Here is a 14,910-nt window from a genome sequence, read left to right on the forward strand (position 1 = left end):
TGCTGGTACAGTCACTGTGTACATACAGTACATTACATTACTTATCCTGTATTATACTCCAGAGCTGCGCTCACTATTCTGCTGGTACAGTCACTGTGTACATACATTACATTACTTATCCTGTATTATACTCCAGAGCTGCACTCACTATTCTGCTGGTGCAGTCACTGTGTACATACACTACATTACTTATCCTGTATTATACTCCAGAGCTGCGCTCACTATTCTGCTGGTACAGTCACTGTGTACATACATTACATTACTTATCCTGTATTATACCCCAGAGCTGCGCTCACTATTCTGCTGGTACAGTCACTGTGTACATACATTACTTATCCTGTATTATACTCCAGAGCTGCGCTCACTATTCTGCTGGTGCAGTCACTGTGTACATACATTACATTACTTATCCTGTATTATACTCCAGAGCTGCACTCACTATTCTGCTGGTGCAGTCACTGTGTACATACATTACATTACTTATCCTGTATTATACTCCAGAGCTGCGCTCACTATTCTGCTGGTGCAGTCACTGTGTACATACATTACATTACTTATCCTGTATTATACTCCAGAGCTGCGCTCACTATTCTGCTGGTACAGTCACTGTGTACATACATTACATTACTTATCCTGTATTATACTCCAGAGCTGCGCTCACTATTCTGCTGGTGCAGTCACTGTGTACATACATTACATTACTTATCCTGTATTATACTCCAGAGCTGCGCTCACTATTCTGCTGGTACAGTCACTGTGTACATACATTACATTACTTATCCTGTATTATACTCCAGAGCTGCGCTCACTATTCTGCTGGTGCAGTCACTGTGTACATACATTACATTACTTATCCTGTATTATACTCCAGAGCTGCGCTCACTATTCTGCTGGTGCAGTCACTGTGTACATACATTACATTACTTATCCTGTATTATACTCCAGAGCTGCACTCACTATTCTGCTGGTGCAGTCACTGTGTACATACATTACATTACTTATCCTGTATTATACTCCAGAGCTGCACTCAGTATTCTGCTGGTGCAGTCACTGTGTACATACATTACATTACTTATCCTGTATTATACTCCAGAGCTGCGCTCACTATTCTGCTGGTGCAGTCACTGTGTACATACATTACATTACTTATCCTGTATTATACTCCAGAGCTGCACTCACTATTCTGCTGGTACAGTCACTGTGTACATACATTACATTACTTATCCTGTATTATACTCCAGAGCTGCACTCAGTATTCTGCTGGTGCAGTCACTGTGTACATACATTACATTACTTATCCTGTATTATACTCCAGAGCTGCGCTCACTATTCTGCTGGTGCAGTCGCTGTGTACATACATTACATTACTTATCCTGTATTATACTCCAGAGCTGCGCTCACTATTCTGCTGGTGCAGTCACTGTGTACATACATTACATTACTTATCCTGTATTATACTCCAGAGCTGCGCTCACTATTCTGCTGGTGCAGTCACTGTGTACATACATTACATTACTTATCCTGTATTATACTCCAGAGCTGCACTCAGTATTCTGCTGGTACAGTCACTGTGTACATACATTACATTACTTATCCTGTATTATACTCCAGAGCTTCGAAGAACAGAACAGCATCTACACCATAATATAAAAGGTCCAACTATAGCAATGACATCCTTGTTCTGTATCTCAGTAGTGCTACAGCGACTCCTACCAAAGAGTGACCTGATAAATAAAGGGATATTCCCATCTTATTGATGGATTACTTATCTCTATGCTCTAGGCCATGCCATCACTTTATGATTTGTGACGTTTTGTCTCTGGGACCCCCACTGATCCTAAGATTGAATGGGATGCAGAATTAGTTCAGTGCTTTGTCCCCTTTACTGTTTTTCCTTGCACATGGGGCGCACTGGCCACCCCGTCTGTGCTGGGAACTGCAGCAAAGTCCTATTCAGATGGGCTGGGTGGTCTGGATCCTTACTGTGCATGGGGATGTGGTGCTAAATCAGTGCTGCAGCCTCTTTAGCCACGTGCCATCCCTTTGTAAGATTGGAATACCGCCTTATAGTCCTATGCAGTTTCAATATAGAAAAGAAGGAAATTGTCACTCAAAGCAAAAGCCTGAGCCTATTTATTTGCAAAGACTAGACAGTAATAAACCCTAGGGTGGATTATTGCTATTCCAGCTTTATTTATTGCATGCATTTGAATGTGCCGTTGTACGAAGCTAAAGGTGTGTCTCATAGGAGAAGTTCACACGGAACAATTTGGAGCAGATTCCATAAGAAAAATCAGCTCCAAATTCTGCCCTGAATCTGCCTCCGTTTGCATGTAGTGGAAAACAGAATTAGAAAACAATGGCGCTTTGTTCCAAAACAGTGACAAACTTGTCCACGGGTTGTGTGTGGTCACACACATCCCATGGTCTTAAAGGGATATGTCATCAGTGTGAAATGCTAGGGGTCCAACATCTGGGCCCGGCACCGATCAGCTAATCTGGTTGCCTCCAGATTTTGGAAGTTACTGCTGTGGACAGGGCCAGAGGCAACTCTACTCCTACTCAAATAATAGCCACAGATCTGCAGCCCCATCCACTCTAGTGGTGGTGTGGGGTAGTGCAGCTCTGCACCTATTACTCCAATAGGAGCAGAGCTGCTTCCAACCCAACCACCGCAGTAGCTTCCAGAACCCAGAGTCAGTCTGATTAGCAAATTGGTCTGGGTCTGGTCTTGGGACACCCACTGATCAAAAGAAAAAAAAAAAAATGTTGGGTCTAGGAAAACCCCTTTAAGCAACCCTATTCTTCTTATTCTGGAAAATGCTTTAAAAAGTCTTATCTATAGCTCCAATACATCCAAACCAGAAGATGAAGCAACTTTTCAAGTATTCTTGAGTACAAATCCCCTACGTCTCATGTATACAGCTCCTCCTCAGACCTATTCAGATGTGTTCCAAATGTAAAACGTGCGCATTGCTTTATTAACCGCTCCCTTCCGTTGCTTGTATGCCTCATGCAGCGGTTCTTCACATTCGCTATTTAGGTGTATTTCATGTGACTGTCAGTGCTGAATGTAATATATTTTTTTCTGAGAGATCAATTGTTAATTCTTTACTTGCAGGGCAGAGTGTCGTGATCCCGACCCCTCCGGTGCATACCCTACTTAATGAGATGAGGTCCAGGTTTCCCTTCTCAGACATCTGCATCAAACGAGACCAATCATAACATTTCAGAACTTCAGGTAGGCCGCCATGAAACTTTCTTTTAAACTTTAGTAGTGGGTCAGCAATCCGTGACCCAAAGCTGGAGTATGACCTAAGCCAAAATGTGGAGGTCTTCATCAAGATGTCTCAACTGCCTCCAGCAACTAATACACCGCTCATGCCAAATACCAAAGAACAACTCAAAGCATAAATATTCCCAGAAATAATTTATACAGATTGAAGGTATATCATTTGTTTGTTCCCTCAGAATTGCTGACAGAGCTGTATCGACCAGGAGAGCAGATGGTCCTGCAGGTTACATGACTGTGAACTTAAAGAGGACCTTTCATGGTTTGGGGCACAGGCAGTTCTATATACTGCTGGAAAGCCAACAGTGCGCTGAATTCAGTGCACTGTCGGCTTTCCCGATCAGTGCCCCGGGTAAAGAGCTAGCGGTCCCGGTACTGTAGCTCTTTACAGTCAGAAGGGAGTTCTTGACAGTCAGTCAGGAACGTCCTTCTATACAGCAGCGCTTATCATGCTGTACAGTGTGAGCGGGGAGGAACGCCCCCTCCCTCTGCTCACAGTGCTCGTCCATAGATGAGTATTATCAGGAGGGGAGGGGGCGTTCCTCCCCGCTCACACTGTACAGCGCAATAGGTGCTGCTGTGAAGAAGGACGTTCTTGACAGACTGTCAGGAACGCCCTTCTGACTGTAAAGAGCTTCGGTACCGTCGGCTTTCCAGCAGTATATAGAACTGCCTGTGCCCCAAGGCATGAAAGGTCCTTTTTAAAGAGGACCTTTCATGTTCTCTGATACCGGTGGTTTTATATTAAAGCTGACAGTGCGCTGTTTCGGCATCGATATCCCTCCACTGTCAGAGGGGCAGGCCTTACTGATGCCCCCTGATAGTACAAGGCTATTGAAGAGTACTTTCAGGGTGGGGGTAGGCCTCGTTCCTCACATCCCTAGCAATGACGCTAAGCTGCAAGGGCCGCCCTTCTGACAGTGGAGGGATATTGGTGTACTACCCCTTGCACAGTACAAGACAATTCAATTGTACCATCAGGAGGACTTTTTCTAGATAGTGAAAACTGCTTCCTGACGGAGATATTGGTACCTGAAACCAACAACACTTATATCCCTGCAACAGGTAAAATAAAAGAAAAGTGCACTGAATTCAGTGCAAGAAAAACTTTCAAATGGGATACAACATGACCTGTGTTAGAGGACATAAAGGTTCCCTTTAATGTTTTAATGCACCATGGCACTACAGTCACAAATGCTCAGGAGGTAGACCCGTGATGGGCAGTGTCCAGAGCTCTACACCAAATGATTCCCAAACTCTAGTGCCCACTCAGGAGACATGTAGAGCCCAGGGCACAGCTCATGATGGCGCTGCCTCCTGGGACCTTGTCATTGAGCTGCCATGAGTGTTATGTGGAGTTCTCTGTGATGCAAACAAAGGCAGAGCGTTGCACATAGTAGCATTGCATAGACTTAGAAAAGGTAATGGTTTCATCAAAGAAAGTATGGCAGGTCATATATCCTCATCTCAGGAAAGGCTGGAGGTGTCCCTGGTGTTACTGAGGGGAGATCCAAAAGTAATCCAAGCAAGAATTCTGGAAAATGAAGATCAGCATGCACCAGTAATCTCTGTGGGAAATACTATTTATTGATAATAAAAAGTAGAAGAAGGTGTTTCACCTTCTTCTTCAGGTCTAATGGACTTATGTAGACGTCCTGTCTATCCGAAGAACGGGGTTTAACTAGACTCCTTGATTACGGCGGCACCCCTTCTTCACCGGACATATCTGAAGAATGGGGTCTCCTCCAAAAACATTTTATTTTTGGATGGTTTTACCTCTAAGGACTATTATCCACTGGTTATTTTAGGGCTGTGCAGACTCCGGAGCTCGGCCTCATGGATGTACTAGATAGCGATTTACGACTCGAGGTCATTGATCCTTATAGCCATTGCTTCTGGCCATATGAGGTGCAGCACACACTTATAAGGTTCCTTTCCCCATTATCCTGTAATAAAATATGTGTTGCCATTTTTGCCAACTTGCCACTTTATTCTTCTGGCAATGAACCAGCGCTAGAAAGTTTGACAGAGTCTTGGGCTGGGCAATCACTTATTCCATTTTATTGGTGGAAGAAAATACTTGGATGTGACTGGATTCAATTCCGATAATAGAGGCTCTCGTGTGCTGGTGAAAGTTTCCTAATTTAACCAAAATTATCTCTTTATAAGGAATTTCTGCTACGAAGAAGATGAGGACACAACTTGGAATGACGAGACATCGGCTCCCCATCGAATCTCTAGTTTGCTTGCCAGTCCCGAATGCCGAGTGTTGTACACACACCCTATCCAATAGCTGTAAACGTCAGTCTGGTGAGTCTATCCATCCTTATTAATTGGGTTTATACTGAATCCTATAAATATCTGCTGCTCCGTCGTTTTCTGCAAGTGTTTGGTTCTAGTAATAATATGTCTATGTGGTCCTGACCCCAAAAGACCTTTAAAGAACAGCTTACACTGATGACTCCTTTCCGAAACAGAATGACATTAAGAAGGGAACAAAAAAAAAAAAATCTCATTCCAAAAACACAAAAAGTGATCTACCTGACCTATCCCCCTGGAAAGCCCATAGCACTGCATGCCAAGAAGCTGCAGCGAGGAAACAGCTCCCCCTAGTGAACACTTCGATTTTCTTAGCCCAACACCTTCTGTCTTTAAGGATATTATTTCTATAGCTGATTGGAAAGCCTTTGTCCGCATCGCTGATACTACAACTCCAAGCATTGATCTATGGCTATATACAAGTGACATCAATCATAGTTCAATTCCATATATTATACATCAAAGGCTTTGCAGATCCTAGGCATGCATTTAAAGCTCCATTGCACCGTCTTTCAGCGCTTCTTCACTTTAGCCTGGAAAACACTTGAGACGTTTTCGCATAGGATTTGTTGAGCACTTACATGGACACACGGAGACGTAAACTGCATTACAATGAGGTGATGTACTTGCTGCATGGCAGTGATAGATTGACGTTGCTTGGGCATGGGTAAGTAGGCAGCCAAGCTAGCGAAAATCCACGGAAATGACAACATTTCAACATGTCCGCTGGGCTTAAAGCAAAGTCTGTGGGCAAAAATCTCTGTGCGTCCCTGCTTAAAAATGAACGCAAAGATACGAAATGGACAGATAGACGGCTATGGCCGCTGTATAACAAATCCACACTGCAAGCAAAGCTTTGAAAATGATTGATGGTTTCTTCAGGCACGTCATAAATTGTATCATAAAAAATGTCTTACAAGTGTGACGGACAGATGGATGGAAGGCAGAGATTTAGATATTCATAGACCGCCACAGTGTCCAATGTATATATCTAGGAATACAAATCATCACAAGTGTGGCCACATATAGGGCCAGAATCTAAGAGTAGAATGACAAAAATGTGGTAAAATAGGATAAGACAAGGACAATTTAAAAATCCAGGAAAAGCGGCATTGCCAGTCCAGGACAAAACCTATAAAACCTATAGTCGCGGGCTGTGAGATAGCTCTAGTATGGAGAGAGGTGTTCACATTGGACAGGTGCTTGTGTAGGCACAGGAATAGTTCAGCTGCTGCGGTGTCAATGGAAGATGACAAGGCGCAGACAAATACAAGGCGCCAGCAAAACAAATACACAAAATATCAGGCACAACCAATTTTATTGTCAGATTTTACGTTCTTTAAGATTTTATTTACGGACATCTAAGATGGTTGGTTGTCTTTGTAATTGTCCATGTGTCTATATTTAATACAAGCGCTTATATTTCCTTTTCATTGACTTGGCCTAAACCTAAATACCACAGCACACAGCCGAAAATAAATCTATCTAGTGTATGTGTATAAATCCAATTCATCCATCTATCAGTGATCTGTCTCTATCCAATCCATTATCTGTATAGAAAAATATATAACAAATTTCTCTCTGGCCTTCGAATTGTTCTCCTATAAACGACATATAAAGAAATTTCAATTCCACCCTTTACTTCACAAGTGGAGTCCGTATTACGCATGGATCCATAAATAAAAATGGTTATGTATTATTAATACAATATTATCAGCACTGTATTTAGCAGCAAATTGCAATAGGGATAGAATAATGAATGAACGTGATGCCAAACATTGTATCAAATGATAATAAATAGACACATTATCTATCCTATCTATCTATTTATACATATATATATATATATATATATATATATATATATATATATATATATATATATACATACATACACACCTCAATATATATTAGACAAGTAGATTTTTCCAGTTGCAGATCACCAGTATTGTTATATCTCAGGTCTCCTATCTGGAATCCCCGGTAGATATTGCGTGACGGTAAGATCCCATTTTTAGACACCATTCATTACATGGAGAATCTTGGCTCACATCCCAAGAAAAAATATTATATACAATTGCAAACGATTTAGAATAAATTAAAGGGGGGAAAAAAAAAGTTTAGTCTGAGAGCCTGATAAGAATTCTACAAGTGCGATAGAGAAAGTAGAAGAATCTCTCCAGTCTTCATAAATAATAAAACCCAGCTACGTATGAATGTAATACACACGAATACGGATTTTCCTGGACCTTATACCTAGTGTGAACAATAAGGAATTGGCAGCAACTTACAATTTGAAGACAGCGGGAATATTCCGGATATCCAATCTTCTATTCCGATACGGGGCTTTAGGATCTGCACATTGCGGCGACGGCGATTTCCAGCAAATGTCCCAAAAAAAAAAAAAAAAAAAAAAAAAATGGGCAAGGTCCCTTATAGGATTTGTCCTTATTGGATTTCACCAGCTGAATTTCTCCCAGGATGGTTTCAGGCTCCAGATGAGAAATGACTTAAATTAGAAAAAAAAATAAGAAGGAAAGAAAAAGAAAATCTGTAAATAAACTGGGAAAATTGGGGGCGATGAAGATGAAGTTTGAGGAATCTCCTTAAGGTATGAGAGTGTCGGTCTGGTTGATGCTGAGCTATAGAGAGCAGCCGGAGATGTGCTACATACTGGAGCAGTGTGCTTCCTCTCCTCTACCACTTCAAGGCAATACACTTTGCTTTGGCTATTCCTCCCCCTCCCACTTCTAAGTATCACTCCTTCCGAGTCTCTCCGGTGTGAAAGGAGGGGGGTCCCAGCAAGTAATGTGTGTGCGTGTGTCTCCGACACGACTGATGGAGAGAGTAAGGACACAAGAATGAAGTCATTATACAGCGACAGGAATTCCACATTTTTCCATTGTATTTCTTCCCCCCCGGCTGCATTGTGAATTTTCTTTTTTTTTTTTTTCTTCCTCCTTCATTCACTGCAGTCCGCTCATTCTGTATGTGGTGTTTGTCGTCACTTTGTACCAGTGAAGAACGTAGCAGAATACATTATCGCTTGGTAATATGCTACAGACAACAGGTTAAAAGGTCTTCAAGAAAACAATGGTGTAATGTGAATTATTGCCTAGCTGTGATTCTGGCCACTTTACTGCCTTATTGCTGGCCGCACACCTTAGCGTAATGTCACTTATCAGCAGGAGAGAATGACCAGCTAATGTATGTGGAGGTGTCCTATATGGAGGATCGGGTTACTGGATATCAACATGCCCCATCCTTTTGTTTTCTAGGGAAAAGAGTCACGTACAGAAGCTTGCTTCATTCTCTCTATCCAGAACACATGCACACTTGGCCAAGCCAAGGGTGAATGTGTACGAAGGAAGGAGGAGCAGCTTTCGGCTGACTGAACACTCTGCTGACAACTGTTTGGGGTGCAACTCAGGCACTCAATACACATGTCCTACTAGCCTTAGCATTAGTTATGGGACAGATGGGCCTGTCTATTAATACAGTCATTATATATAGTAATTTAGTACATAGATGGGACTGTATAAGAGACTAAAAATCACAAGCAGTGATATGTACAAGCTGCTGATAGCTGAATGGTCTTGATATGATATAACTAGCGTCAGTAAGCAACGGGCAGGCGGATTTGGCATTTCTGAGATCACTGGCAAAGTTACGTCTTGGGGATCCCCCACTGATACCGTCCCCACACAATATAATTCTCCCATAGTGGTTTCCAAACCATAGACTATAATGGGGTCTGTGTGGTTTCCACACCATAGACTATAATGGGGTCCATGTGGTTTCCGCACGAAAAATGCAGAGAAAGTGTTGCTTGCAGGATATTCTCTCCGGAATAGCCTGAAAGCAGATGTGAACTGAGCCTAATCCTCAAATAAATTGAGTCTGGTTGTCACTTCCCTTCCCCCACACAGGTCAATGTACACAGTTATGATCCAGCTGAGCTCCGTCCATATACAGAACAATCCTAGCCAAAAAAAAGTAAAATAAGGGCGGAATTGGGAGAAGAATTTGAAGCTTCTGTCTCTGACTCCTCTCCAGATTACAACCTTTGCTGATTAACCTCAGACGCAATGGGGGCTGATGAGCGGTGGTCTCACACTATGGGATCTGCGGCTGTATCAGGCGCAAAATCCGTGGGAAGGTGGAGAAGGATGCCGTGCCGCCATAGGGTGCCATATTTTTTAGTCACCTGATGAGTCCTTTGACCTTTAGGATTTGGACTGAGTCTTTGGTCATTTGCTTTTAAAGTGAAGCCTAATGGAAATCCACCTCAACATCGACGTACATGGTGAACTAGGATCGCACCTCCGCCACGGATGTGACCTGACCGAGCGGTGTCTTGGACATAATTCCTCTACTGCTGCTGTCCACTTGTGTCACCTTCACTCACCGCCTATACAGGCCGCCCGCTCACCACAAGAGGAAACTTTGGATTTTCAATTACCAGGATGTTCCCATTTTATGGCTCATTTTAAATAGAAGCCCGAGAATGAAATCCATTATTGATCCCGCCGCTAAAAATATATTTCCTAATGACGAGCAGTAAAGTGCTATATAAATCTATAGCCAAGGCCAAATGCTTTTTGCCAACTCCAGATTAACCCCCTGCTGTCAATTTATTTTTACAAAGCCACAAATGCTTAGAGGTGTTTAAGTGCTTTCAGATACGGAACACCTTTACATCTAATAATGGCCTATTCTGCAAAAGCTATTGTAAGAAAGACCGGTCTGGAAGGTTAGATCTCAGCTGCACCCTACTCATATTTATACAGGGATCAATGCACGACCAACCCCATCTCATACACTGCAGGGTGGAAAGTGACTACTGGTAACTGCCCCAGACTCTGGAACACTGGTCTGCAACCTGGGACTACAGCTCCAAGCATGCCTTGACCGTCTGCTACTAGCAGGGCATGCTGGGCATTGTAGCTTTGCTATATAAAAAAACAAATGTACTGTTAGCACTGAGGTTATTTTCATTTAGGTATCAAATACACTATGTGATCAAAAGTATCCGGACACCTGGCTGAAAATGACTTACATGTTGGTGGCGCCCTCCATGGGTAATGCTGGATACAATATGGTGTTGGCCCACCCTTAGCCTTGATGACGGCTTCCACTCTCGCAGGCAGACGTTCAATCAGGTGCTGGAAGGTTTCTTGGGGAATGGCAGCCCATTCTTCACGGAGTGCTACACTGAGGAGAGGTACGGATGTAGGTCGGTGAGGCCTGGCACCAAGTCGGCGTTCCAAAACATCCCAAAGGTATTCTATAGGATTCAAGTCAGGACTCTGTGCAGGCCAGTCCATTACAGAGATGTTATTGTGGTGTAACCACTCCGCCACAGGCCGTGCAGTATGAACAGGTGCTCCATCGTGTTGTAAGATGCAATCGCCATCCCCGAATTGCTCTTCAACAGTGGGAAGCAAGAAGGTGTTTAATGTAGGCCTGTGCTGTGATAGTGCCACGCAAAACAACAAGGGGTGCAAGCCCCCTTCATGAAAACACCACCACACCATAACACCACTGCCTCCGAATTTTACTGTTAGCACTACACACGCTGGCAGATGACGTTCACCGGGCATTCGCCATACCCACACCCTGTCATCGGATCGCCATATTGTGTACCGTGATTCGTCACTTCACACAACGTTTTTCCACTATTCAATCGTCCAATGTTTACGCTCCTTAACCAAGCGAGGCGTCGTTTGGCATTGACCTGCGTGATGTGTGGCACCCAATCACCTGACCACGTTAGAAGTCTGTGATTTCTGCGGAGCGCCCCATTCTGCTCTCTCACGATGTCTAATGTCTACTGAGGTCGCTGATATGGAGTACCTGGCAGCACAATGCACCTAATATGAAAAACGGATGTTTTTGGGGGTGTCTGGATACTTTTGATCACATAGTGTATATGTGAATATGGACATAACCTAAGCCGTCATGCACACAACTTGGCCATACTTGATGGACTTCCAGCAGGGGTTGGGCGAAATCTATAAAGACAAACTTGATGGTCTTAGTGTACATTTTGATGAAGGCGTATAAGGCTTTATTCATACATGTTTTTTTAACGCCCGTTGATAGATGCAATGTATGGTTATAGGTTTACATAGACATACAAAAAAAATGCATCCACTAGCCAATTCACAGCAACCTCTGCATAGGGGGTCCCTATTAGCACCACAGCCTCCCTGCTGCTAGGCTAAGCCCCCTAAGCTTAGACCCAGCACTGCACCATGTGAGCAGATCTCAAAAAGTTCACCTTACCATGTGGTCTCAGTCAGTGGACTGACTATTAGTCTAAGGCCCCACGGACCGGAAACGCCACGATAAAGTGCTGCAGGAACAACCACAGCGTGAACACATTGCGGTTCTTCCCGTAGCGCTTTGAATAGAAAGTTCACAGAGTTTTCCTCCACGGAATTTCTGTTACAATTATATCTACGGGGAAGCCGCCGGCATTTCCGTAGATATAATTGACATGCTGCAATTTTCAAAACCACAACGGCTTTTCTGCAAAGTGGGCATGGGATTTGCATGAATCCCATCCACTTTGTAAAACGCCGCGTTTCCAAATCACAGCATTTCTGCACAGTGGGGCTTCAGTCTTAGGCTGTTTTCACGCGGCAGTGTTTGGTCAGTGATTGTGAGCCAAAGTTAGTAGTAGACTACACAGAGATCAGATATAATAATAGAAATATTTGTAGCTGTTCTGTGTTTTTAACCCACTCCTAGTTCTGGCTCACAATCACTGATGAAAATCAATGACCAAACACTGACCGTGTGAACGCAGCCTTCATAGGTGGATCCCTCCAGTCAAATCAAATCAAATCAAATCAAAAAATGCTTTATTGGCACGTCCGAATAGGTATTTGGCATTGCCAAAGCTAGTAAAGTGTGTGTGTGTGTGTGGGGGGGGAGTTGGGTTGGGTGGGTGGTGGGTATGGGGGGGGGGTTTGGGTTATAACAGTCCATGGAGTCTCATCTTCCTCTTCGTTGGTGACTGCTATATGGGGGGGGGTTGGAGGTGGGGTGGGGCAGGGCGGTTTGTTTGGGGTATAACAGTCCGTGGAGTCTCGTCTTCCTCTTCGTTGGTGGCTGCTATATGGGGAGGTGGGGGTGGGTGGGGCGGGTGTTTTGGGATAAATATAACAGTCCATGGAGTCTCATCTTCCTCTGGTTTGGTGACAGCTGGTCACGTATTGGGCAGCGATCTCCACAGTGGCCTCTTCTTCTCCCAGTAGGATGTAGAGTTTCCTCTTCTCGTCTGCAGATATGAAGTCTGGGATGTGGGCAGAGAGTCTTTGGTAGTAGACGGCCCTCACAGCTGAGTATTTGGTGCAGTGTAGCAGGAAGTGGGTCTCGTCTTCTAGGGCCCCCTGGTCACAGTGCTGGCACAGTCTCTTCTCCCGTGGCTTGTACGTCTGCCTGTATCGCCCTGTCTCTATCTCTAGGTTGTGGGCGCTCAGTCTGTACCGGCTCAGGGTCTGTCTGTGCTTGGGGTGGCGTATTCTCTCCAGGTAGGTGGCCATGGTGTAGTCCCTTTGTAGGGATTGGTACACGGTGAGTTTCTTGGAGTTATTTATTTCATTTCTCCATTCTTCAATGTACCGCTCTCTGTTTGCCTCTGTGGTCGCCTTTATTTCGGCCTTGGTTATCATCTGTTGGTGTTTTTGGTTTGGTGGTTGGCTGCTGTTTGGTTGGTGAATGTCTGGTTTGCTCAGGTGGCTTAGCCATGCTTGGTGGTGGTAGGAGTCGGGCTTGCTCACCTGGATGTGTGCCTGGAAAGCTAGCGCCCTCTTCTGTATGGTGAGCCATAGGGGGAGTCTGCCTAGCTCTGCCCTGCAGGCTATGTTGGTGGTGTTGCGATGGACATGGAGCAGGTATTTGCAGAACTCCAGGTGGAAGTTCTCTGTTGGGCTGGAATCCCACTTTGACTGGTCTGGGTAGGTGGCTGGGCCCCAAACTTCACTGCCATAGAGAAGGATCGGGGTGATGACTGCGTCAAATATCTTCAGCTACTCAAGAACACTGGGGGCAGATAGGAGGAGAGCTGGTAGCAAATGCAAGACAAAAAAAAAATGAAGGGGGACATCAATGTAAGTACTCCAACATCTTAGGAAAATGCCAGACGAATGTCACACCTGTTGTGCTACCAAGAGATCACTGTGTCACCTTCACTAATGTTAGAGAACAGAGTTACATTCAGACCCCGTCTACTCACTGAACGTTGCTCAACCCCTTCATGACTAGAAGTCGTGGTTATGGCGGACTAGTGAAGGAGCTGCAGGCCACAGTCTCATCTTCGGGACCTGCCGCAGTTGGACTGTTCATCATACAAAATGCCTGTCTTAATAAATTTGCCCTTGTGAGATGGTAAAATGCAATTTTGCCAAGACTCCCTTGTGTTTGGGGTCTTCCTTAGTGTCCCCTGATAGCCGATGTCAGGGAAACAGAGGACTGGGCATGATGATTCTTGATCCTTTGGGTGATAAGCAGTTACTAGAGGCTTCTTGTCGCATTAAAAACACAAACACGCAAAGCCAAGCTGTGCATGTATATGTGTGTGCATGAATGTGTGTGCATGTATATGTGTGTGCATGTGTATGTGTATGTGCATGTAAATGTGTGTGCATGTATATGTGTGTGCATGAATGCGTGTGCAGCAATGGGGAGGAATAGCTGTCGGTGAAACGCTAGCATGGCTGACAGCTATTGAATGTGTTCTGTCAGCTTCAGACATTGTAGTCACTTGTTTGTCCAGGTTTATTCCATTTTATACAATCTTGCTGAAAACTGTTGATGAACGACCCTTGTGCATGAATGCAATGTGAAGAATATCTGTCCTTGGATATACCCCCCCCCCCCCCCCTTTCCTTGTACACACGTCTTGTGCACAAATGGTGGGCTGGTTTCCCCAGCAAATGAGTCCATCCTTCATTGAGGTGAAACTTATTGTGTCCCCGGCTGCCTCCTGCCAGGGTCATGAATACCCTAATGTGGATTCCTTTGTAAGAGGTGTTAATGGGCAATTGCTCATTCTATTGCACTAGAGGAGAAGGATTTCCATATTAAGCAAGGAATTAGTGGATGTAAAGACTGACAGGTTAAATGAGTTAGGTATTTACAGGTGAGGACCAAAGAGATTATGGCCTTTAAAAGAGGTGTTAGGAATGGAAGTATCCTACAAGGTGTGTGACTGACGTCTGCTTACCACTATTTACTGACAAACCTTCAGCTGCGGGGAGTGCTTGCTTTAATTCAACAAAAGGGTTAAA

At 44.2% G+C, this 14,910-nt stretch overlaps 1 protein-coding gene across 1 annotated transcript in view; it reads right to left on the reverse strand.

Moving 5' to 3' along the window:
- The window catches only part of NTN3 (netrin 3), a 48,373-nt gene extending 40,398 nt beyond the window's left edge, over positions 1–7,975 (reverse strand). Inside the window, exon 1 of the mRNA XM_075286085.1 lies at positions 7,903–7,975. The gene's annotated coding sequence lies outside the window, so the exon portion shown is untranslated. The remainder of the gene's footprint in view (positions 1–7,902) is intronic.
- Between the last annotated feature and the right edge of the window lie 6,935 nt (positions 7,976–14,910).

Source organism: Leptodactylus fuscus, chromosome 8 (assembly GCF_031893055.1).
Source record: "Leptodactylus fuscus isolate aLepFus1 chromosome 8, aLepFus1.hap2, whole genome shotgun sequence".
In the NCBI taxonomy this organism is placed as follows: Eukaryota; Metazoa; Chordata; class Amphibia; order Anura; family Leptodactylidae; genus Leptodactylus; species Leptodactylus fuscus.